Below are 26,752 nucleotides of genomic sequence, written 5' to 3'. Positions count from 1 at the left end.
ATATGTGGTTAATGATTGAGGTTAATGATTAGGTCTTTGTGTGACCATGTGTGCCTAGGTTTGTGTCTCTGTGTGTTTCTCTAACTTACGAAGGGACCAAGGGACCCCTCACAGCGGGGGCGAGGCGCAGCATGCAGCCTGGCCCGGGAGTTGGAGGGCGTGGGCCTGGTGGTGTCTTCCCGATGATGACAGGCTTAGTTCTTTGGTCTCCCTGGGATACAGCCCCCTCACCTGCCCCAAGGGCGGAGATGGGCAACGGGAAGGAGGCTTGGCGATCATTTCTAACGCCCCTTCCAGCTCTGAAATGCTATGAACGATGTTGTCCAGTAAGACCGTCTCCACCAGGTAACACATGACGCCAAGTGGGTATTTTAATCACTGTGATTTCAGAATAACAGGCCGGTTCTCACAGAGGGTTCATTGCTCCGCAGATCATGCAATCCCTGTGGAATCTGAGTTGATGGCGGTCTGTCGGTTCAGTTTTCTTGGAGCCGTCTGTCACTACTCAGATACAGACATTCTCTTCAAAGTCTAGAACTTTTTTTTTTTTTTTTTTTTTTTAGGTGGGATCATATTTGCCCATTATGGTTGATATATTTTGTTGCCCAGTATTGCCCCTGAAAGCCCAGAGGGAAGTTTGGAAAATGCATCCTTTTTGGGATGGGATAACATTGCCTGTATGCCTAATTTATGGCTGGGTCTTATGTGGGCAGATAGTAAATGTTTCTGGAACCTTCTGGGCTCTGCCCACTGCCCTGTGAGGAGCCCCAGGCTTGGTTTGTTGGGACCTCATGGGCCAGTGGTCAGGCCCAGGGCTGTGTTTTATGTTTGCCTAAGGGGAGGCCTCATCTCCAACCACCTACATATGGCAGCCACGATGCTTCTTTTGTTTGTCTCCAATTATGTGTAATAACATGGGGGGAGAAGGACGCACACAAGAGATACTTATAGTTAATGAAACCCCAATGTCTCCTAAAATTAGAAACCCTAAGACTCATGAGTTGAATAAAAACCCCCAGATAATTTGCTGCCTTCTTTCTCTGTTTTCTCCAGCCTTGTGACTGATTCTGCCTGATTTTAAGTCTTTCAAATCTGTCGTAGCCACATTTCCTGGTCCTCTTTCCTCACCTCCCTGGACAGGGGGGAAGGCCCTGGCATGGCATGGGTGTTGCCCCGCTGGGCCTTTGGCTGAAAGGGCCTGCGAGTCAGGATCTGGGTGGGGACCTCATGTGTGCCTTGGGAACCAGCAGTCGAGGCTGGGGGATGTCAGGTTGATGATTAAACCCTTCGTGCCATTTTAGATGAGTCAGTGGCCTTTGGGACTCTCAACTCCCAGCCAGACTTGGGTGCCTTTTACTTCTGCTAGACCTTCGGACATAGTGAAGATGGACAATGTCTTAGAGAGATACTGAAGGGCTAGCAGTGTGGAGGCTGGGAACCTGGCTGACAGTGGGGCTAGAGAATTTGCATGTAGTTACAGCCATGCCCTGTCATCTTCTCCAGGTGAGGGCTTAGGCAAGCAGGTGAGAACACAGGACAAGCTCTCCCCCGCACCTCACCCCCCCAGGCCTGCTCCGAAGTTCAGCTTTTGTTTTGGATAGTTTTAAAAGCCCAGGTTTGTGTTTCATTTTTATGTAAACAGGAAGCATGGAATCTCAACTGGTCTGGTATTTTCGAGGGGGGCAGGAGTAAGTGGTCTCTTCCTCCTTCCCATAAAGTCAGCAGAAGAGCAGATAGTGATTCGGTCTTCAGCTCTTTCAGTTGCAACTTTGTTTGTGTGTGGGGACAGCAGACATTCACCCGGGACTTGCTGTGTGCCTTATTGATAATCCCACCCACCCCTTAACATCTCCATGAGGAAAAAGGACCATCAGCCCCCTGCAAAGACGCTGAAGGGAGCAGGGGTGAGGGTGGTCAGCTCTGGCTGGTGGGATTTGTCCTCTTATTACCCCGGAGCAGCAATCCCAGTGTCTCCACTTCTCAGTATTGCTGTCCTTTCTTGAAAACTCTGCTAAGGATAAAGTGCCGGGTGGGCACCCGGACGACTTCAGGCCATGCCCCGATTTGGCATCAATTACCTTAAATTCCATAATGAAGAAGCCATGTTCCCACAGCCCCCTTCCAGTCCTTCGTGGCCTCGAGGAGAGGGTCTGCATGTCACGTCCCTTTTTAAAAAGCAAGGAGCAGGGTCAGGAGGAAAGAGGCCTTGGCATCCCAGGCTCCCACAGGCAACAGGGTCCGCTGGATTTAATGACGTTTTGTTCCAGTTATGCTTGTTTTTATGGAAAGCATCTTTGTCTGGCACAGATCATGGTGTCCTCTTCATGGCAATGATATTAAGTTAATTTTTTAAAAAGTGAGTAGATTTAAGAAAAAAATCTCTATATAAAAGGCTAATATGCTAAGTGTCCAGACAGGTAATGACATCACGGAGCAACGCCCGGCTTCCTCTCCCTAGCAACTAGCCTCCTTGGAGTTTCTTCAGCCCAGGAACATGACTTGCTTTATAGCCAGGTGGAAACATTTTACACTGTAACCAAATGTCTGTGAAGCATTTTCACGTGCCTCATCTCACTTGATCCTTACAGAAGTCCTGGAGTAGGTAGATAGGAGACTTCGGTGGAATCCTATTTTCTTTTCATCAGCCAGAAAACGGAGATTTAGAAAGCTTAGAAACTTGAACTTACTGAAAAGAAGTAAGAAATGGTGGACCTTGAAAATGACTTCAGGTTTTCTCACTGCGCAGATAGTCAAACACTGCTACAGTTAAATATTTTACCCTTTGTTCTCCCTGTGTGATCGACAATAATAATCTGCCTCGTGTTGATATTTACTGCTGTGTTGCTGACAATAACCTGAAAGAGAAGTTGGGGTGCTTCACTGGGCTGGAAAAAATTTAGCTAAATCAGAAAAAAGGTCTAATTAAGCAAGTTTATTCTATATATATAAAAGGCTAAGTTGACTCGCACATGCATGATACATATAAAGCTCTCGCTGGCGCCAATCGCATGCGTGTGTTTTGATCTGTCATTGTCGATCATGAATTTGGTTGACACTTCTATTATAGAGAAAGGGCGAATAGTGATATTAAAATATTTCTTCTATTTAATGTCCTTTCAATGTGCACGAATTTGTGCACTGGGCCACTAGTCTACACTAATAAAAGAGAAAAATGGTAATTGGCGTACGACGATACCCTTTTCATTGGCTAATCAGGGCTATATGCAAATTAACTGCCAACTAAGATTGGCAGTTAACTGCCAACAAGATGGCGGTTAATTTGCATATGTAGGCACAATGCAGGGAGGCGAAAGGGAAAGCAGGAAGAAGCCCCCTGCCACTGACAGTGATCGGAAACCCAGGGGGGAGCTAAGAGCTGGGGGGCAGGGCAAAGGCGGCCCTGGGGCCGCCTTTGCCCTGCCCCCCAGCCATGATCGGAGAATCAGGTGCCTTTTCCGCCCTGGCCAGTGATAGCAGGAAGTAGGGGTGGAGCCAGCGATGGGAGCTGGGCACGGTCGAAGCTGGTAGTCCCAGGAGCTAGGGGCCCCTTGCCTGGGCCTAAAGCGAAGCCCAGGATCACGGGGCCGCTGCAGCTGTGGGTCCCCGCTGCCCGGGCCGAACGCCTCAGCCAGAGGCATCCTGCAGGGGCAGGGGCGGAGCCCGTGCGATTGCGGTGCCCCCCGCTGCCACTGCAGGTCCCCGCTGCCCGGGCCGGACGCCTAGGCCAGAGGCGTCAGGCCTGGGCAAGGGGCCGATCCTGCGATTGGAGGGTGATGGGGGTCAACGCCTGAGGGCTTCCCAGTATGTGAGAGAGGGCAGGCTAGGCTGAGGGGCACTCCCCCCCCCCCCCCCCACACACACACCCAGTGCACGAATTTCGTGCACCGGGCCCCTAGTGTTAAATAATAGCGCTGGTGGCACATGCCCAAAGTGAACAGCCCCGTTTGAGGAACTGCCTGCCACGCGGAAGCTCCGCAGTGACCAAGAGGGAAACACATCTTTCTGGAAAGTCTGGCAGAGTCGACGTCTGCATATACACACAAGACTGTCAGGGTGGCAGTTTCTTTCCGGGACAGGCAGGCAGGTTTGTACAGGTTTTGCTGCAAAGATGGGGAGTGTGCATACATGTGAATGTGCACGTGTGTGTGCTGTTTTCCCTTCAGCAGAACTTCTCTGCGGGGATACTGCAGTGGATGCCAGAAACCACGGGTAGTGCCAAACCCTATATATCATATTTTGTCCTATGTATGCATACCAAAATGATGACATTTAATTGATAAGTTAGGCACAGTAAGAGGTTAGCAATAACATAATAAAATAGAACCATTTTAATATACAGGTGGGGCAAAAGTAGGTTTACTTTTGTTGTAAGTATGTGAAACACAGTTTATTCTTGCTTTATTATTAATTATTGTGTTATTTTTGTATGAACAACTGTAAGCCTACTTTTGCCCCACCTTGTACTATAATAAAAGCTATGTGAATGTGGTCTCTCTTTCTCTTAACATATCTTATTGTGCATATTGAATCTTCTGGTGATGTGAGATGGTACCATGTCTACATGATGAGGTGAAGCACTTAGGGGGACAGTTGGAGATTTCTTCATGCTATTCAAACAGTGTGCAATTGAAAATTTACAAATTATTTATTCCTGGAATTTTTCATTTCATATTTCTGGACCGAGGTTGGCTGTGGGTAACTGAAATCACAGATAAGGGAGGGCTACTGCAGTAGTACTTTGCCTCTGCTTACACCCAGCTCGGTGTGATAGTTCTGTTGAGGTCATTTTAACCACAGACAAGCAGCCCAGGAATTTCAAGGGAAAAGCCTGATTGGCCAAATCCCTTTTTAAAATTGTGTCTGATGTCCTGCTTTCCAGACGGTCCAGTGGTTCTCAAACTTTAGTTGTTCCCTGAGTCACCTGGGAGAGAGGCTCAGGACCTGCCCTACCCTACCTAGGTGGGTGGGGGGCCTCTGTGTGCCCCGGGTGGTCCCAATATACACCAGTGCCTGAGCTCATGGTCTAGGTCACTGGACCCAGAGTCGCTGCAGAGCCATTGAAGATTCTGAGCCCTGGACCCCAGCCCCAAAGAAGCCCAGCCAGAATCCGTGGGGGTGGGGCTGTCATTGGGATTTTAAAATGCCCCCCAGGTACAGCTGTTGTGTGGGCTGGTGGAGGTCCACTGGCCTTGATAGAGACTTCGGAGAAACTCGACCCAACCTGGGAATGCTCACCACGAAGAAGTAAAGGGACTCATGAGGAGTTAAGGAACTTAGTGGGGGAAATGGAAGACATATGTAATAGAGCCAACAATAAAAACAATCAAAAAACATCACTGCTGACCCGCCCCCCCCGAAAAAGAACTTAGTGTGGCTGCAGAGGACACCCGCAGATCTGAGTCCAGGTTGTGGAGGACTTCTACGAAAAAAATGGAGATAGAAGGCAAGTAAGCCAGGGGGAGTGGGAGAGCGGCACCAACTGTTAGAACTGGGTCAGGAGGGCTAACAGCTTAAAAAAAAAGAAAGAAAAAGCTAAGGGCATCTAGAGGGCTCTTGAGAATTTGCTCAGAGCTGGAAGAGCAGGGGTGATAAACATGAGTTCTGCCCGGGCCATGCGTCGGGAGCCCTGGCAGGAGGAGGGAAGCGGGGTGGCAGCTCACCCGGTCTCCGTCACTGAGCAGTAAGGGTAACCCCACCAGGAGCAAGATAACTGGGGCAGAGACGGCCAGAGAGCATCCACTGCTTTAAATGAGGCTCCCCGTCTCATCCACAGGACTGACTTCCCTGGGCACCGGGGAGTATGGTTGTTGCGTTGTGGCTGATTAGTTTGAGGAGCTACAAAGGGAGTGGCAGGTTCCTGAAGAATAGAAGGGGGGGGGGGGAAGCGGCCCCTGCTTTTAAGAAGTTAGGAAAAAGTGAATTCCAGAAGCCATAATTTGGTGAGCTTGGGCTCTATGTCCAAGAAGCTTCCAGAAAACATTACTAAGCCGCTGTTTTGTGAGCAGGTATGGAGCCCAGTCCGGTTCAAGGTGATGGCCACTTTCTTCTTTCAGAACAAGCCATGCCAAGCTCACCTTCTCTGTTCTGGTAGGTAGCTGACTGCCCGATCAGGGAGTGCCTGAGGCCTCTCGCCAAAGCATGTGGTGAGGCGCTTCCTCACAGGCCCTGCAGAGTGGCCAGGGCTCAGTGCAGCTGTGAAAACCCACATGGAAAGATGCGGGAATAGGGACTGGATGGGAATGAACTCATCAGCTACCCTGAAAACAGAGGCGGCCCTGACACTGGATATGGAAGGGGGTCTGGCGAGTTTTTCTACTTGGAAGCTGGGCAAAGAGGACTGTATGGCAAGTATACAGTTCATTAAGTTACCTGTTATTCGAGGGTAGTCTGGGAGGATTGGTGGAGATGCAGGGGCAGAAGGCATTTGCCATGTCTGTACTCCATCTGCCTTCACCTTGTGAGTGGATTTGTGTCAGCCTGGAGAATGCACGTTTGGCCTTTCCCATCAGCACCCTTGCAGAACTTAAAGGCGTGTTTCCTGAAGGCCCAAGGTGGGGAGCACTGAGTCAGGATGGGTGACCATCGAGCTTTTAAAGAGTGTAGGGTCAGTGGCCTATCCACATTAGGGAGATTTCCCTCAGTGCCAGGGCGGTGAAGCTTTGCACTTGGACAGAAGGTTCCTGGAAGTGACACCCTTGAAGCCCACCTTTAGGCATTAGAGTCCGAAGGGCCCTGGTGATCTTAGAGGTGATGCAAGTTGAGACTGGAGAGGTGGCAGCTGTATACAGTTGTACACAGTAAGTGGCAGCTGTGCAAGTACGCATGGAACAGGTGGGTTTGACCGTGTGAAAAAGACTCAGATTTCCCTTGCATCTGTGCCCCAGAGGTGAGGCGAGGCTCCAGCAAAGCAGTTGAGGTTTGGTGTCAGACATCATCGGGGCTCCATCCACCTGGACCAGCCAGGCCTCATCTGGTTACATAAGAAGAATATTTTGAAGTTCTTAAAGAAACATTACCCAAACTGAAAATTGAGGAAAAATTGGTGGCTATGGTTTGGAAGGGATGTTGACAGACTTGTGGGTGATGCTGGCACGGAGGTGTGACAGACAGGAAGAGAAGGCCGGCGGAGGGCAGGGGGCGATCTCCGCTTTCAGGGATCTAAGATTCTTCATGGAGAAAGAGGGCAAAGGGGGCTGCCCAGTCTTGTCTCCAACCCTGCAGGGCTGGCACAGCCCCTTCATGTGTTAACTCTGCGTCCTCGGCACAGCTTTACCAGGACGTGGCCCTCCAGGAGGAAAAATGCTGGCCAAAGGGTATGCCAATAACGTCATAGCAGTGGCTGACATTTTTTTGAGCCCCTCCTCTGTGCCAGGCATCGTGCTAAGATTACACTTGTGTGAGCCCCACGATGCGGAACTCAGACCCACGGCTGTGCAAGTCTTTGATGATAATTGCTGGCCTGCATTGAGCCCTTCCTATTACGGTAAGCTTCTCTTGTACATTATCTCATTTAATCCTCATTGCAACGCCACAGGCATCAGCGAGGCTTGTTCTGATTGCTTTGGAGGCAGGACCCTGACCAAGCCTATAAATGACGTCATTATCACCAGGCATTATTGTAATTTTCATCACAACGATCACCGAGTGCTTTCTCCTTGCCAGGCCTTATCAGCACTTTGCATGCCTCGTCATTAATTTTCATAATAACTCTATGGAGACGTGGGGATTATTCTTCCTTTTTTGAGGTAGAGGAATTGAGGATCTGGAGGGCAGATTTCATGTAAATTACTAGAAGGTGTCCCTCGGGTGGGCCAGGCCAGGGAGCCGGATTTGGTGAAGGTGGTGTGGGCTGGATTCCTGCCACCATCCTGGACTGGTGCCTCCTGGACTGGTGCCTGCAGGGCTCAGACCGCAGAGTCGTAGGTGAGGGTCCTGAAGGTGAGGCCAGGCAACTTGTCAAAGCCACACAGCGAGGAAACGGCAGAGCTGGGATTTCAAGCCAGCTCTGCTGAGTCTAGAGTGCTGCTCCTAACCAGCGCTGAGAGAGAACCGTGCACTCACTGAGCTTTCCAGTGTTGGCTGGACCCTCCTAGGGCTGGCCCCGGAAGTGGTCCCACGAGACAAGGTGGCTGTCAGGGCCTGGGATCCAAGTAAGGCATCTTTAAAAAGGTAACATCTTAAAATCTGATATTTTCTTCCCTTCCTTTCCTTTTGCGAATTTAAAATCAAGCCCATCGTCCCCTCCATTCCCCTGCAGCCCTGGGTGAAAAGGCACTTGACTCTCATGGGAGCTGGGGTGTGGATGCTGGGAAGGGTGCAGCCAGCCTCAGCCATCCAGGGCCTCACAGATGGGCATTGTAGCTAGTGGGTGACCACGTCACTGGTCTGGAGCCTTTCTCTGGGCAGACGCTCATTTGTCATCTTGCTGTGCTTGCCCACACTTGAGCGTCAGCACATTCTACCTCGACCATCTGGCAGAACCATGACACAGATGTTGTTTGACTTTAGGCGTTGGGGGCTGGAGTGCAATGGCAGGAATTCTGCAGCAGCCTCCCAGCCTTGGACTCCCGTGGGGGAGCAGGGGGTGCAGGGATGACCTTGGGCCCAGTGAGTGGCTCTGCTGTTCTCTCAGGAAGGGATCTATGCTGTTCCCATGTCGTCTCCCAGACAGCGATGCTAGTGCAGGGAGTGGTAGTAACACAGTGAGTCTCTACTACTCATAGGCCTGTGCCAGGCCCTGAGCTGAGAACTTCATGAGCATTTGCTGGCTTAATCTTCACAGTGGCCCTTTGAGGTGGGTACAACGATTATTTCTATACTAGAGGCCCAGTGCACGAAATTTGTGTGGGGGGGGGGCAGGTCCCTCAGCCCAGCCTGCAATGACATCAGTGTCCTTTGCCCTGGCCTCCAGCCCAAGGCTCCTCCCCTCCCTCTGCACAGCTGGGGTGCAGACGCTGGGCTCGCGTTGCTGGGGCGACGCCACCAGCACCCCGCCCCAGCCACTATGGGTATCGCCATCTTTGTTGCGGAGTTACTGTTAATTTGCATATTACTCTTTTATTAGATAGGATTGCAGTTGAGAAAGCTGTCTCTTAAGGTAGTCCTAGGTAGAATATCTTGAGGGAGGAGGATGCTATTATTTTCTCTTTAAGAGAGGTTATGCTTCTTGTAAGTCTAAAGCAGAGGTTCTCAACTGGGGGCCGTTTTGCCTTCCAGGGGACATTTGGCAATGCCTGGAGACATTTTTGATCATCGTAGTTTGGGGAGGTCTTCACTTGCAGTCATCTTGTGGCCGGAGAGCACGAGTCCTCTTGTGGGGAGAGGCCAGGGATGCTGCTAAGTATCCGACGAGGCACAGGACGGCCTCCTACCACCAAGAATTATCCATCCCCATGCCAGTCCTCAGGGGTTGAAAAACCGATCTAAAGAGAATAGGAAACAATACTAGACTTTGATACTAACTTCTGTTCAAACCCTGCTTGCGGCCATGGGTGCAGTTCATCCTCTATTTCTGGTTCTCCCACTGAACACATGGTGGGACTGTACCTTTTTGCCTTCCTCAAGTTAGGTGGACATGTGACTTGTGTTGGCCAGTGAACTGTGAGCAGGAAGTAACATGACACTTGGAGGTGGACAACTCAAGGGCCGTTTGGATATTTATAACATCATTTGGAGGACCTTACAAAATTATCACCTTAAAAAATCATCCTGCTCTATTTGGCCAGACATTTCATTAACTTACCCTAATGCCATGGGCAGGGCCAGACGCAATGATTTCTTGGGCCTTATATGTTCCCCACCTCTGCTCTAAGAGCACAGGTGCAATTTGCCACATTCTTTTCCCCTCACCGTGACCCCCATCAGTGCCCCCAGATGGGAGAGGGAGCCCAGCCGCTGTGAGGGAGCCCAGGTGGAACTCCTGGTCAACTCAGGTGGTCTGCAGTGTAAACCCCTGAGATTTCAGGTTGTTTGTGGCGATGGCAGAGCCTGTCTGATTCTGATGGATGTATTCTAACCAGAACAAAAAGGAGAAGCTAGGGTTTGGGTTAGGCAGGTGGTATGTGTTTTTGTATTATCTGAATACGGCCAATAAAGCGTAAGCATCCAGGATTTGAAGATTGCTTACTCTAGAGACGCTATTGTGCTTGGCCCAGTGGGAGGTTTCGAGATGCTGGCGGATTGCTTCATGGAAGAAATGGTATGGAATCTACTAGTAGGCCCATCTACTAGTAGATCTCTCTGAGATCTAAAGAAGTTAAGTGACTCAGTCATCTACGAGTCCCCTGTGGGGATCCAGAAACCCCACTCAGACAGCGGCTATGGGAGGCCCTGCTCACCCAGCCCAGTGAATGGTTTTAAATCAGTTATTGGTCTGTGAATGCTGCGAGGGCAAAGTCCATCTTTACCTGCCCAGGGCCTCTTGCAGCATCTGGCCCAGTAATGTTTGTTGAGTGAGTTGGGGCCAGGGGGCCAGGGTAGATAGCAGTGCCATGATGGGGTGCAACTGGAGGGCCTTGCGGGAAGAGGTGACCTGAGGTGGCTGGCAGGAACACCAGAGCCTGCCTTCAGGGGTGGAGTCAAGCGGATTGGGGCCTGGGTATTTCTCACTCTTCTCTGGATTTCAGATGTGCAGGAAACACCCCAATCTCAGGGTCTCCATGAAGAAGGAGTGTTGTAGGGTGGGGTGTCCCCCTTTAGCCAACCCTGGAGTGGGCCTCTGGTCTCCCAGGCTTTGCCTGAGCAGGTATTGCATCACCTGAGCAGCATGTGACTGTATAGGAATTGCTCTGAAGCCTCATTAATATACTCATCTCCCTCAGAGGCCTGCAGAATGGTCGTTTAGTGCCAGGAGCAGGCTTTCCTGGCACCGAGCCAGAGCCCTTCCCAGCAGCGCAGAACAAAGTCAGCCTGACTCATGCTCTTAGGCTCCTCAATGTGCCTGTCGACAAAAGGGGCATGATTGGGAGATCTTGCTCTATCTGCCTTTTGCGGAGGAGTCGTGTTAGAGGGCTATGTTGTAAAGCCAGGGACACAGATGTCCTTACAGGCCAGAAAGGGAGGAATGATGGATCCCTTTTTTAAAAAATCCTATATAATAAAAGCCTAATATGCTAAGTGTCCGACCGTTCGTTCGACCGATTGACCAGTCGCTGTGACGCACACTCACCACCAGCGGGTAGAAGCTCCAACCGGTAGGTAAGCTTGCTGCTGGGGTCTGGCCAATTGGGACTGGGTGAGACGGGCCAGACACGCCCTTGGAGCCCTCTCGTGGTCCCTCCCAAACCAGCCAACCTCCCACAGCCCCTCCCTGGCCCTGATCGTGCACTGGTGGGGTCCCTCGGGCTGGCCTGCACCCTCTTGCAATCCGGGACCCCTCGGGGGATGTCAGAGAGCCGGTTTTGGCTGATCCCTGCAAGCAGGCCGAGGGACCCCACTGGTGCACGAATTCATGCACTGGGCCTCTAGAGAGTGTGTGTGTGTGTGTGTGTGTGTGTGTGTGTGTGTGTGTATTTATTTCAGAGAGGAAGGGAGAGGGAGAGAGCGCTAGAAACATCAGTGATGAGAGATAACCATTGACTGGCTGCCTCCTGCACGCTCCACACTGGGGATCGAGCCCGAAACCTGGGCATGTGCCCTTGACCAGAATCGAACCCCAGACCCTTCAGTCCACAGGCCAAACTGGCTAAGGCTGGATCCATTTCTTGCCACTCAGTTCAGGTCTTCAAGGAACTCTTGCCTGGAAGGGGATGGCACGGGGGCCTTGGGATAGCCCTGACAGCACCTGCTGAGGGAGCACTGCTGGCTGTGAATGGGGACTGTGCTAGGAGTACCCGTCAGTGGGGCTGTCCATTGGAACGCTCTGGTTGCTGGCCAGAGGGGTCTGTCCTGCCTTCTGCAGTGCCGGCTTCCCTGTTCTAGGTGTGCCTGCTCTCGGGGGCTGATCCTCACTTGTGTTGGCTGCACAGTGTACCTGCTTGCCCCCAGTGCAAGCCAGATTGCCTTCCCCACCGTGTGTGCAAGTCCGCAGGTGCATGGCTGTGCTTCCTGTAAGCCTGCCCCCTCCCCCTTCAACTGCCCTCATTAATCCAGGACGGATTGTTTCTTAATCCAAGAAGGTGCCAACAGTTTCTACCTCAGCCAGGTGATTCATACGGATTCAGGCAGCAGGCCATATAGCAGAGAGGCTCAGAGTTCTGTGGAGCCAGACTGCCTGGTTTGATCCCAGCCTCCATTCCCTAGCTGTGTAATCTTGAGCGGGTTATTAATCTGCCCATGACCCAGTTGCTTTATCAGTAAAACGGGAGGGATTCTATTACCTACCTCAATAGGGTGGTTGTGTGGTTTAAATGAGCTACTATATTTAGTTTATGCAAAATGCTTGCAACAGTGCCCGTACACCATAAACAAGCTAGCTGTTAATATACTGGATGCTGTCTCTCCCGTTTTGTGCCAGGTATTGGTGTCACCAAGGGGTTGCCATGAGCCATGCCTCCACCCAGTTCTTTGATGTGTTTTCAGTTTCACTGGAAGCACCATGCCAGCATGGTTCAAGTCTCAGCCCCACCTGCTGTGGGGGTGTGTGTAGGGGGTGTGTGAGACTTAAGACCTTGGGGCTGACAAGGACAGCTTTGTATATGCGTATTGTTCTTAGTGCTGCTCTCATTTTCTCTCTTTCCAGAAGATAGCTGCCTTTAAAAAATGATGCGTTGCATAAACAGTATAATAAATAATGTTTAAAAAACAACTGGCTTACTGCCCTGACCTAACCCTAAACTGTTTTCATATCTCTATGCTTCCTCCTCGTCCTTGTCTGCAGGCAGATAGGCATCTAGTAAACATATTGTCATTAAAGAGCAAACACTTTGACAGTATTATTCCCCCCACCCCCCTACCCGGCCCCAAATAAAACACACCAGAAGGCTGTGGAATACTCCTGCATTTGGGGTCTGGGGGTTGGTGGGTTTTGGCTCAATGTTGCTTTGGCCCTTCCCGGCTGGGCCATCATGGGCAAGCTAATTTGATTTGGGGGAGCCTTGCTCTCTCCCTCTGGTAGTAAGGGAATAATACTGTTCTAAGTTGTGCCCTGGCCAGTTTTGCTCAATGGTTAGAGGGTCGGACCGTGGACCTAAGGCTCACGGATCCAATTCCCAGTCAAGGGCACATATCTCGGTTGCAGGTTCGATCCCCGTCCTGGTCGGGGCGAGTGGGGGAGGCAACCAATTGATGTTTCTCTCTCATGTCGATGTTTCTCCCTCCCTCTTCCCTCCTTCCTTTCCTTTCTGTCTGAAAATCACTGGAAAAATATCCTCAGGTGAGGATTTAAAAATAAAAATAAAATAAAAAATACTGTTCCAACTCATGACTTTGCAATAATGAAAGGTGGTAGTATAGGTGAAAAATTCTAGCTTAGTGTGGTTGTTTAGCAAAGCATAGCTGTAAAAACACACACACGTTTTTATTGATTTGAGAGAGAGGAAGGGAGAGGGAGAGAGAGAGAAACTTGGATGTGAGAGAGAAACATCTGATCAGTTTCCTATGGCACGCATCCCAAACAGGGATTAAACCTGAAACCTGGCCATGTGCCCTGACCTCGAATCAAATCGGCGACTTTCTGGCGCACTGGACGACATTCAACAAAGCTTACTTTTCATTAGAAAAGCCATGTGTGTTCACTGTAGAGTTTTTAATGGCTCCCTGATACCCAGTCATATGGATATGGCCACATTTATCCATCCTGCCTGTGGGGTTGGGCGTTTCGTTATTTCCAGCTCCCTTCCCTCTTGATCTTCTCTATGGAGGGCCTGGCCTTTGGGCTGGCAGCTGGGAACCCCAGGGGGCAAACCTTCCCCTTTGCAGTTGGTAACTGGTGTTCTTAGGGGTTTGTCCAGCTAAGAGGCTGCTGCCTAGAGCCCTGCTGAGGGTCAGCCTTTGTCTTTGGTCTGACCGCTGTCCCCCTGGAATCCCCGGGCTGGATTTTTCTCTTCTGTGGGTGGGTGCTGGTTCAACTCCCTGGGGGACAGTGCTGTGGGCTCTGCAGGTGTCATGGAAACCCCCCAGCCCTGCCCAAGCCTGAGGAAGAAGGAGGGGAAAACTTTTTCATAGCCAGACAAACAGGTATTTCCTGTCAAGTCCCCAGCTGTCAGAGACATCAGCCCCCCTTGGTAATTCAGAAGGAGGAGCCCCACCCAAGCCACTCCCCACCCCCACTCCACCCCCCAGGGCCAGAAACTCCCAGGATTTAATGAAAAGAGGATAACTGCCCTGTCCTGTAGAACTTTCTACCATAATGGAAACATTTATTCTGCTCTTTCCAATATGGTAGCCGTTGGCCACATATGGCTGTTGAGCCCTAGAAATGTGGCGAGTGTGAGTTGGGATGCGTTCTAGCTAAAACTGTGCAGCAGATTTAGAAGACAAGATGAACCTAAAATGTAAAATACCTCAATTTTCAATATTGATTCTGTATGCCGTATAACATCCTGGAAGGGGTATTTTGGAAATGTTCGGTTAAAAGAAATGTATCACTGAGATTGGTATCGTCTGTTTCTTTTATTAATGTGGCTACTAGGAAATGTAAAATTTCACAAGGGACTAGCATTATACTTTTGTTGGAAAGTATCGTTCTAGAACGTAGCGTGGCAGCTGCTATCTTGCCCCCATGAGGGGCTGATGAGGCTTGGAGAGAAGTGAACCCTAGCTGGGCACCAGTCCTCCCCCATGTGCCCTGTACCCCCTGCTCCCCACCTGCCGCCTGGGTGAAGAAGGAGCAAGCACCCGCGGCCGAGGGTCCCCTGGTAAGACCTCTGGGGCCTTGGGAACTTCTTATGGAGCGGAGTGGCTGGGTTTGGGCGGGCTTTGGGGGGTGTGTACATGGGCTCAGGGGTGTCATACCCGACCTGTTGTCATGAGTCCTGGCTGGAATCCTGGCTCTGGGCAGTTAGAATAATGACTACCATTGCTTGGGTGCCTGGGACGTGTCAAGCCCTGTGCTGAGCATTTTATCGTCCCTCTGAGTCCTCCCATCTGCTGAGAGGGGCCATGCTGCCCCTTTTGCAGGTGAGGATCTCTGAGGGTCTAAGTCAATGGTTCTCAATGTGCTGGCCCTTTAAATATAGTTCCTCCTGTTGTGACCCAACCATAAAATTATTTTCGTTGCTACCTCATAACTGTCATGTTGCTACTGTTATAAATCGTCATGTAAATATCTGATATGCAGGATGGTCTTAGGCGACCCCCGTGAAAGGGTCGTTCGACCGCCACAGGGGTCGCGACCCACAGGTTGAGAACCGCTGCCTTACACTGAATAGTGGAGTAGCCTCAGAGTAAGGTAATCAGGTAACTTGACCTCCCAGGTCTCAGTGCCCTTGTCTGTGAAATAGGGCTGTTGAGAAGGTTTGAGAAGGCTCTGTGTGCCTGGCACTCGCACAGTAGGTGCTCAGTTGCCTCTTCTGCTCAGTGCTTGGGCAGTGCTATGATTTGCTTGGCTGCAGGCTGTCCAGAGAATGCTTGTCTAACTTCTTTTTAAAGTGTACAAATACCACTTCCTGGCTCAATTTAACTGTTTATATTGCAACATGTAACATAGAAAAGTACACCAAACAGAAATGTAAACTTGGTGAATTCTCACAAAGCGAACACCCCTGCAGTCACTTGCCAGACCAAGAAACGGACCCTGCCAACACCCAGAAGTCTCCCTCGTCATAACTCCTTCCTTACGCCCAGAAGTAACCCTGGCCTGACTCACAGTAGTCACTTCCTTGTTTCCTAAAACAATGACGTCACCACTAATATTCATTCCTAAGCGCTACAGTTTAGTTTTGCCTGTTTTTTTGAACTTCCTGGAAGGAGAATTATACTGTATCTATTCTTTAGTGTTTGGCTTCTTTTGCTCAAATTGTGAAATGCATGCATTTTTGTTGCATGGAGCTGTTTATTCACTTTCATTGCTGTGTATTAATTGCTCCATGGAATGATTAGCACGCGTTTTGTGTCCATTCTTTGCAGGTGTGGGAATTAGATCCTCAAGCTTGTTGCTGCGCATGGATGACTGTAGGGGAGGCTGTGAGTGCTGGTCAGGAGGGTGTACAGGCAGTGTTGTGGGCCCAGCCTGTTCATCACAGTACTCCGGGTGGGCCTGGCTGCCCAGCCCCTCTGAGCTTTGGTGTCTGCCTGCAACATTTTCTCCTGAGTAGCTTTGAGGCCCTTCGAGCCTGTTAAGTGGAGGATGGTCAGGAAGGCTGAGGCCTCAGCCGGGTCTCCTGGCCGCTGCTTGTGGTGCAGCTAAGCTCTTAATGTGTTTTCATAACCAAAGCAGAAAGGTCCCATTGTGGCACTAACGCCTTTGCCATAAAGCGCTTTTTGTTTCTGCACAAAATTCCAAGTTGCAAAAGCAAGTCAGCTTAGCACAGACACAATGCCAATTAATGGCCATTTGCCACTGGCAGCAGCGAGGCGGGCTCCTCGTAAGTAATGGTTGGCCCATCTGCGTTTTATTGGGACACCCCAAAGCACAAAAATACTTTTCAGGCTGCTTGTGGGCACACAGTAAGATATTAGGAGTCATTTTCATCACCGTGGAATTATAATCTGGTATTAATGTGTCCGTTAGGGTTCATTTGGCTCCATGTTTAGAAAATCCAAATAACACCAAGTGAAACAAGTAAGGGAGTTATTTTCTCATGAATCAAGAAATCCGGAGGCAGGCAGTTCTAGGCCACATGCCGACTCCTACCTTTGTGCTCTGTCATCCTCAGCACATGACCGTGACATAGCAGAGTAGCCTCATGCTCTCAGAATGGCTGCTGTGTCTGCAGGCTTCACATCTGCATTCCAGGCAGGCAGAAGGGGAGAGGAAACCTGGCTTTTCCCAGCAGACTCTCATCTATTTTAATGAGGGAAGCTAACTTCCTGGGAACTGTGTAATAGGCTTCCCCTTGCATTTCACTGGCTAGAACTGGGTCACGTGGCAACCACTGGTTACTGGTTGCAAGGGAGCCTGGGAGCTGAGCACATTGTTACCCAGACCAAAATAAGGAATACCCGAAGGTCAGGAAGAAGGGGAGAGCGGACATGGGAAGGCAGCTATAACTTACTAGATAGTGGAGGGAACGAGTCATTTCATATAAAGTGAATTTCCTTGGTAGCAAACTTATTTCTGTGCGCATGAAAATGTATTTTAATAATTTTAAATGGTTCGGGAAGGTACATGCATTTTCTTGGAAACAATGTAATGACTTTTTTCCCCACTGTGATTAGGAAGGAGTCTTAGTACTTCTATTGAGGTGCGGTTTAACACCCTCATATAATGGTCACTTTTTGAACCTTGAGTCTGCTTTGTAGTTTTTTTTCCAGTTCTTCCATTATTGCGATCACATCTTGTGGTCTCTGTGTACTTACCTCTAGATCCACAGTCGCCAACCTTTCGGACCTCACGGACCACCAATGGTCCGCAGACCACCGGTTGGTGACCGCTGCTCTAGATAAAGCAGGTCCTCAAGTAGCATCATTTTGTTTGATATCATTTTGTTATAACAAAATGCCATTTGTTGATGATGCCATTGGAACTTACCTCTTTTTTATTATTAAATTTATTGGGATGACTTAACTCTTGTTCATATCAATTAGCCTATGGTAAAATTGGTTTCACTATAAGCCGTTTTGCTTAAAGTTGCAGAACCTATCGATGATGTTAAATGAAGACTTACTGTACTGCGGTTATTCTCACCCTCCCATTTCCTGCTTTCTATATTCTATGAATGGGAGACATCAGGTAACCCAATGTCATAGGACACATGGGTGGAGGGAGGAGGTGCTGGGTGAGAGCATGAAGGACTCTGGGTTAGATGGAGCCTTATAGGCAGGCGGTGGCATCTATTTTATCAGCTTATAAGCATTTGATATCTTCTGGCCTACCAGATCAGAAAACTAATTACTATACTTAAAAAAAAAACCACGAGGAGTTTTCCAATCATATTCTTCAATCAAGGGGATACTGGGCAATTGTGTTTTTTTTAAATTACAGTTTATATTTAATACTATTCTGCATCAATGTCAGGTGTACAGCATAGTGGTTAGACAATCATGTACTTTCTTTGTCCCCCCCAACACTTCAAGAACCTACCTGGCCCCCATGTACTAGTATAGTTACCACGACACCATTGACTATATTCTCTATGCTATAATTTACATCTCTGTGACTATTCTGTAACTACCAATTTGTACCTCTCCATCCCTTCACCTCCTCTACCCAGTCCTCCAATGAACAGTTGGTTTTAGGTGGCTACTGTAGTGCTAATTTTCCTATCACCATTCAGAATGACTCCCTTCTGGCCTCACCTGTCCTTGGGAATCTAAAGCCTCATTTTGTAAGTACAACATCTATAAAACCTGGTTTTGTCAAAATTAAGAGAGATCACATCTAGGCAGCAACCAAAGGAGAAAATCAGGAAAAAGTAGCTGTGTGACTTTGGGATAGTTACCTAATCTCTCTTTGTGTCTATTTCCTCATATGTAAAAGGGGAATAATAATAATTGTCTTGGAGTCATTGTAAGAAATAAGTTTGAATGAGTTAAGAAATGGAATAGTGCCTACCACATGGTAAATGCTCAATAAAACTATTACTGTTCATATTGTCATCATTATCATAGATGGGAATCTGTTCATTATGGGATTGGGCCATGCTGGGGAAGTGTTTGGAAAGACACCTGAGCCATATGTACCTGATGACAGAGATAAGTCTATTGTTGGGACAACACGGGCAGATGTCTTAGTGTGTCTTTGCCCTTGTTCCCTTCCTATGACAGTGTAGAGTGCAATTTCTTTTGTCCTTCCTTCCTTCTAATAATACTTTTTATATCTCATTAGAAGCTAACATACGCTTATTGTGGGAAATTTGAGAAACAATAGCATAAAAGAAACATTTAAATCACTCTTAAAAACATATACATATGTGTGTGTGTGTGTGTGTGTATATATATATATATATATATGTATGAGGAGGGAGAAGGACTGACAAGTCTTTCCTGGGGGCAGGAAGGTGGGAGGATGGGGGTGGGGGGTGTTTGTAGCCCAAAGGCTTTGCGGGGGGAGTCATTCCAGGCCAGGGAGCCGTCTGAGCAAGGCCCTGGAGGTGTGAAACGGCTTGTACGGATTAGGTCAGCAGAGCAGCTAGATGAAGCAATAGCCACACCTTTTCATTTCTCAAAGCATTTAATACTGGGCGGAAAGCTGCACTTGTGAAATTTGGCATGAACTTTAACATTCTTAAAGTAAAAAGGAAATGCCAAAGGTTCTGAAAACACCCGGCCCTGGCCGGAAGGTTCAGTTGGTTAGAGTGTCATCCTGATACGCCAAGGTTGCGGGTTCGATCTCCAGTCAGGGTACATATGAGAACCAACCAATAAATGCATAAATAACTGGAACAACAAATTGATATCTCTCTCTCTCTCCCCCACACCCCCCTTCATCTCTCTCTAAAATCAATCAATCAATCAATCAATCAATCAATCAATAAAAATTGAAGAAAAGCAAGCACCTGAAAGTTTTCTTCCTGTACTTTCTCTGGGAAGTGTAGGTTCCCCCCCCCCCCCCAGAACATCGTAAAAGTAGTTTCTAGTAACTCTGGTGTGGGCAGTCCATCGGTTGGGGACCTGGAGCCCGCTCTTGCCGGGCCCTCACAACATATGGAGGGAGATGGACATCTACGTTAATAATTGATGTTCTGTGCTGACAGGTTCTATGAGAAAGTGAAGGCGGGATCAAGAATGCTGTCAGCAAGAGTGTAGAAAGCTTAAGACTGTGATGCTCAAGGGGAGGAAAAGTGTATCAGAACCCCCTTCTCCTCCCCCCACCCCAAAAAAGGGCGTAGTGGTGCTGGGAAAGTTCCACACCCCCGCTGTGCTGCAGTGGCAGAAAGGCTGACAAGGGAACAGACATCCCCCTGGGCCTGCACTGGCTGGGCACTGTGGTGCGACGCGTGGATCATTAACCCTGTGCAGCATTTCAGAGCGAGAACATTGTGGCACAGGTGTTGGGTGATCTGTCCAGGTCACGTTGCCTGGAAGTGGCTGGGCTGGCGTTTACTACAGGCGCACTTGACCCAGAAACCTTGGGCTGCAGAACTCACCTCTGGGCCTTGAAAGCGGCTGGGGTGGGGGTGGGGCTGGGGGTGGGACTGGAGGTGGGTGCGGGGAGGGGAGCAGTGCCTGCCCAGACAATGGCTTATGGTCAGCAGTGGAGACCCTAGCTGGGGTTCCCAGGCAGAGGGGCAGCCCTGATGACTTGGAAATGAGATTTTTGTTGAATCAAAATAGTGAATTACCTGGCTAGCCCCCACCCCTTAATCTCCAACAGCTCTACACCCTTCAGATGTGGGAATCTGGGAGTGGCTGCCCTTCTCTTTGCCCTGGTTTCCCACTCTCCAGACACAGGCCCTATGGCTCAAGTGCGGGGCAGTGTTGGGGTTGAATCGGACCCATAGGGCTTCTAGAGGCAGAAGGACAGGAAACCCCCCCAGGCTGAGTTCAGCAGCATCCCTTCCCACTCCCATTTCACAACTGAGGAAATCGAGGCTCATTGAACCCCAAGCATTTGGCTTCTGTGGTGTCAGCACGATTTCCTCTCTCACTTCCTGGCTGAGGCAGGTCTGATGCCAAGAACACATAACCGGGATGACGCCGTTTAGTCTGTTCCACGCTGAAAGTCCCAGGACTCCAGCCGTCTGTCCCCGATGAGACCTCCCTCTTCATGGCCTGGTCCTGGACACCTGACCACGGCGAGAACCAAGGCTCCTGCTCTGTGGTGCCTGCAATGTGGGGGTATTTTTGACATGGTTAAAACCAAACTGAAGGGCCCTGGCCGGGTGGCTCAGTTGGTTGGAGCATTGTCCCCGTACACCATGAAGGTGGTTGTGGGTTTGATTCCCTGTTGGAGCATGTGTAGGAGGCAACCGACTGATGTTTCACTCTCACATTGATGTTTCTCTTTCTCTCCTTTCCCCTCTCTAAAAAATAAATAAAAACATATCCTTGGATGAGAATGAAGATGAATGAAACAGAAAAGCAGGAGTGCTATTGAGCTTTGATTTTTTTTTTTTTTAAACCCTAGACCTGGCGGGGGACTGGTGCAGCGGCCAGGGATTCAGAATCAAAGACCAAAGGAACGTCTGTGGCATAGGCTTTGAGTCTGGGAGAAGCTCTTCCTCCAGGGGAGACTCAGTTTCCCCACCTGGGAATGGGAATAGTAACACTGACCCTCTCTGGGCTGCTGTGAGATAATGGGTGCAAGGCAGCCTGAGGTCTCTCGCGGTCATGGCAGCGATGGTGCTTTGCAGATGGGAGAAGGGAATGGACCCGGAGCTGACGTCAGGCCCTTGGCCCAGCTCTTTTTTCCTAATTATTTCATTTCACCCCTCACCCCTCCTCTGAGGTAGTGGGCACTGTGCAGACTTGGAGATGAGGTTCTGAGAAGCTACCAGACATGCTCAAGTTCACAAAGCAAGTGTGACTCCCAAATTCTTTCCACCTCAGCATGACAGCATTTCCATTCCTATAGAACCGCCAGCGGAGGGATCCAGGTCCTGCCCTGGGAGGCATTCCTGGATCTAGGGCAGTGATGGCGAACCTATGACACGCGTGTCAGAGGTGACATGCGAACTCATTTTTTTGGTTGATTTTTCTTTGTTAAATGGCATTTAAATATATAAAATAAATATCAAAAATATAAGTCTTTGTTTTACTATGGTTGCAAATATCAAAAAATTTCTATATGTGACACGGCACCAGAGTTAAGTTAGGGATTTTCAAAATGCTGACACGCCGAGCTCAAAAGGTTCGCCATCACTGGTCTAGGTGGTGTCTGCATCTTGTTATGGGCCAAGCAGTAGTAGCTGAATGCAGTAGGTAAATATCGTCCTTAGATGGTTCATGTGCCTGTGGATGGGGGAGAATTAAGTTTTCTCCTTCCCTGGGCATTAACTTTGGAAAGAAAGCTTAAATCTCTGAATTTGTGGCCGACGGTGTGATCAGAAACTCCATGAGTTCATGTTCGGAAGGGCTTTGGCCTGTGCCTGGCCCCACACTAAGTGCTGTGCCCACTAAGTGTTGGTTCGATGAAATGAACGTAAATAAATAAGTAAAATGCTCATCACAGCTCCATTGGCCCCCAAGTCTCCTAGCCCCAGAGGCTTTTCCCTGCAGAGCACAGACAATGGAGCTTTGTTCTCCTGCCCTTGTCCGCAGGCGCCTCTCCATGGCTGACTCACAGGCGGAGGGCTGGCTGTGCCTGCCCAAGTCTCCCAGGCCCCGCTATCTCCCTCTCCTGCTGTTTTTTTACCAGGGGCTCCCCGAGGGGGAGGTGACCTCCTGTTAGTGACCTCCTGTTAGTGACCTCCTGTTAGTGACCGGAGGGGACGCTGCCTCACCCGAGGTTTCTCCTAATGGACCAAGGAGAGAGCGAGACCCTCCCTCAGGAAGCAGGTAGGTGGGGGAGAGCTTTTGGATCTGGTGTGATTCCCTGTTTGCCTGTCTTTGTCCTTGGACTCAGAGAATTCCGCCTTAAATCATTCCATCCCTGTGAGAAGAGGACTGCTTCTGACTCGGGCAGGTTCTGGGTCAGTCTGTGAAGTGGGATGCCGGGCCCTCTAGTCCTGGGAACATTGTTTGCAACAGCGGCTCTTAACTCTCTCTGTTTGAATCACCTGCTGTGCTTTGCAAACATACTGGTATTGGGGGCACAGCCTCTGACCAGTATCTCTAGGGTGGGTGCCGGCCTGGGCATCCCTCTTCCTATATTCCCTCCCGTGGCTCCCGTACACAGGGAGGCTAAGAATGCCAGGTTAGCATGCGAGAGCTGAGGGGCTGCTCTGCATTGCTCCTCCCAGCGTTTCGTTTGCCCACGAGAAGGGCGGTGAGTTACAGCAGAGGACCCTCTGGTAGAGGCCAATTGGACTAGAACCAGATCCCTGTTATGGAGCTCAGGGCTTTCCCCCTAAGACCTGACCGCTGCCTGGTTACTCCTCACGTTCACGGTTGAGGGACAGGAAGGCAGTTGTTTGGGATTGTGATGTTGGTAATAAAATGGCCACTCCTGCCCTGGCCTGTGTGGCTCAGTGGTAGAGCGTTGGCCCATGCACTGAAGGGTCATGGGTTTGACTCCTGGTCAAGGGCATGCACCTGGGCTGCAGGTTCATTCCTGGCCCCGGTCAGGGTGAGAGTGGGAGGCAAGTAATCCATGTGTTTCTCTCACACGTTTCTCTCCCCACCCTCTACTCTCTTTAAAAATCAATGGAAAAAATATCCTCAGATGAGAATTAACAAAACAAACAAACAGAATGTCCACTCCTCACCCATGCTGGTTGGGAGACGAAGCTTAGCGTCACTTCATCCAGGGAGACTTGCCAGAAGCCCCAGTTAGGGCTTAATCTTCCCGTTCTCCAGGCTCCCTTTTATCTTGCACGTTATTCACCAATGCATCGTCTCACGTAGCATCACACTGATTTATTCTCTAGGCTGTGAGCTCCCTGGGGCAGGTTCTGGGTACTAGCCGTCCTTACCAGCTAGTGCCTGGACAGAGCAGGCGTTCAGTAGATGTTTGTGGAGTGTGAGGGCGGCTCCCCGTCCAGGAGCGTTCTAACACTCTTCTGAGCCCTGGGTTCACGGGTTAAGGCAGCCACCCTCTGCATTTGAGGCAAGTCCAGATAGAAAGTTCATGGCCAGATAGAATCAGGAAAAACAGGACTGGGAAGGGGCTATGGATTTGATTTTGGGAGGAGTTGCTCACCTAAAAATAAACAACCACGGCTCCTCCCTTCTCCTCCCCCCCCCCCCCCCCAAGCCCAGCTCCCTTTCCAGTATACGTGTCACAACTGGAATCTCGTGTTTGGAAATAAACAAGTTGGCCCCTCTCTCTGCCTGGGACTTTCCTTTATCAGGAGACACTCACAAGCCACCACCCGAGAGGAGAGGGTTCTTTCCAGCAGCCGGTGAACTCGGGAAAAGAGGGAGGGCTGGTGGCGGGTCAGACACTGATCAATTGTCCTCTTCTGTCTTCATGTTGGTATTTGGATGTTGGTATTTGAATGTTGGTATTTGGGGAGGACTCGAGGGAGTGGCCTTGATGTGAAGGATTTGGGGGTGGATGCAGAGGACTTTTTTTATTTTTTATTTCAAATGCTGCGGGAGGAAAAAGAGTCTGTATCTGTCTTGAGGGAGATGTGATAGAGGGAGGATGATGCATGCACCCACTCTGAATGTTGGCAGCTCTGCTAGGTCGCTTTCTGCAGGGCGGCCCATCTTCATGTAGCAGCCTGGCAGCCTTTGGGGAGAGAAGCTCAGGCTGAAGGCATTCCTATAATTCTGCTGTGGCTAATTCAGAGTATTAGATGAGAGAGAGAGAGAGAGAGAGAGAGAGAGAGAGAGAGAGAGAGAGTAAGAAAGAATATGAATGAGAATGAATGACTGTAAGAGCAAGTGTCCTGCCATCATGTTAGGTAGGAACTGGCATGGCAGGGGGAAGCCCCCTCTCTTACCCAGGGCTGGGGGCTGGAGTGCAAACAGGTAGAGCTACTTCTCAAGACAAAGTTGACTCTATCTGATCAAGTTAAGGATGCGCATGCCCTACAGCCAGCAATTTCACTGTTATCTATACCAGGAACTACCCCCTGGTGCTCAAGGAATAGATAAGGATGTGCATGTTGGGTTATGAAAAGCTGGGAGCATCCTAAATGCCTGTCAGCACAGAAATCTGTCAATCAATGATGGTGTGTTGATATAATGTAGAACTAGTCAGAGGTTAAATCTAACATACGTGCACTAGCCTGGCTACATTTAAGAAAATTCCTTGACCAAGACAAGAAATGTAAGGAGATTGCTTTGGATGGAATAGTAGTTAAAACCAAGTTTGGCTTCATGCACAATATCAGCAAAGTAACAGTGACTCAAACACGTTAAATTTTTTTACACGTAAAAGAAGTCTGGAGGTGCCCTAGCTGATTTGGCTCAGTGGATAGAGCGTTGGACTTCGGACTGAAGGGTTCCAGGTTCGATTCCAGTCAAGGGCGTATGCCCAGGTTGCGGGCTCTATCCCCAGTTGGGGGCGTGCAGGAGGCAGCCAATCAATGGTTCTCTCTCATCGTTGATGTTTCTATCTCTCTTCCTTCTTCTCTGAAATCAATATATATATATTGATATATATATATAAGTCTGGAGGTAAGTAGCCCAGGGTTGGTGTAGTGGGTCCACAAATTCATAAGGAAGACTCCTTCCAGTTCGTTCCTCTGCCATTCTTTGCCCTCATGTTCTCAGATAGCTGCTAAAACTCCAGCTATCACATCAATGCAGGCAGTGGAGGGATGAAGGGCTGGAGGAAGGAAGTGTTCTATAAATATTCCTTCTGAAATCACCCCATGACACCTCCATTTACATATCATTGTCCAGGTGCTAGTTATAAAGCTACACCTAGCTGCAAGCGGGGATGGAAATGGGCCAACTAAACATCAGCATTCTGTTAGGAAGAATGGAGATTGGGAGGTGGGAGGCAACCAGATGATGAAAGACAAGAGAGACTAAGGTTGGCTCAGATCTGTTGAGTCAGGCTACCCATTCGGGAGTTGGGTAGATGGGTCTGGAGCTTGTGAGAGGGGTGGGTTCAGAGTTTCTGGTTCAGGAGGCATCAATGCATAGGTGGCAATGGGAGTCCTGGGAGAAGGCTGCTGAGCTGTCGGAGATAGAAGACGACTGGGAACCAGGGGCAGACACGTGTGGGAGGAGGAGAGACCCCCTGGGCTAATGCCCTGGTGAGGTCAAGCAGGATGAGTGTAGACATGAGAAACTGAGTCTGGGGGCACTGCAAGAGCCGTTTCAGTGAAGTGGAGAGACGGAGCTGATGGAGGAGCAAATAAAGAAGTGAACAGCTGAGAGAATGTCTCAAGACCTTTGGGCCTGAAGGGAAGGAGAGAGAAATTGGTGGGGAAGTGTTTTCTTAAGGCAGAAATACTTGAATGACAGTTTGGAGGCTGTAGGACAGCTAGACCCCCTGCCCCCCAGCTGCCTTCAGCGGGAAGGAGGTGACCATGGGAGGCGGTGAGTTCCTGGGGGAAGGAGGAGGCAAGTTGAGGTCGGTGGCCTCCACTGTCTCTGCATAGAGGCTGGTAGAGTGGGAAACCAGTGAGACTCAGGGACTGGAAAAGACGAAGCAATTAGGTAGAAGCAAGTAAAAGAACTGCTAAGCAATAGGAAAGTTAAAACCCAAACTTTAAATGGCCTCAACCTGCCTCACATTCCGTTTTCTCCAGTAGTGGTTACAGAAGCAGGGGAAAATCAATTACCTGGGATCAAGAGGCACACGGGCTGGGGGTCCCCAGGTGTAGGGCAGGGGTGAAGGCGTGGGGTTCAGGCAAGGTTCGATTATATTTGGTGTACTCTGTCCTGAATGGCAGAAAAGGCTGGAACACATTTTAGTAATAAGGCGCACCTCATTTTATTGCACTTCACAAATGTTGCGTTTGTCACAAATCGAAGACAAGACCTTCCGCCAGCAAAAAGTTACGATTCGCTTTGTTGCAGTGGTCTGGAACCGAACCCTCCGTATCTCTGAGGTTTGACTGTATTCCCATTAGAAATGATGAGAACGCTAAAACGCTGTGACCCATGCAGGTGTAAATGTCAGAGCGTTTTCCCACCATTGCTGAAAATCTCACCATCCGAGAACTGGTGCTCTCGGTCCCCCAAACCAGGGCCTCTGTACACCTTGGCT

The 26,752-nt window shown here is 49.6% G+C and overlaps 1 protein-coding gene across 8 annotated transcripts in view; it reads left to right on the top strand.

The window, feature by feature from the left end:
• KSR1 (kinase suppressor of ras 1) overlaps positions 1-26,752 on the top strand; it is a 137,924-nt gene that overhangs the window by 35,188 nt on the left and 75,984 nt on the right. The window lies entirely within an intron of this gene.

Source organism: Myotis daubentonii, chromosome 16 (assembly GCF_963259705.1).
Source record: "Myotis daubentonii chromosome 16, mMyoDau2.1, whole genome shotgun sequence".
In the NCBI taxonomy this organism is placed as follows: Eukaryota; Metazoa; Chordata; class Mammalia; order Chiroptera; family Vespertilionidae; genus Myotis; species Myotis daubentonii.
This window is presented reverse-complemented; position numbering and strand designations above follow the sequence as displayed.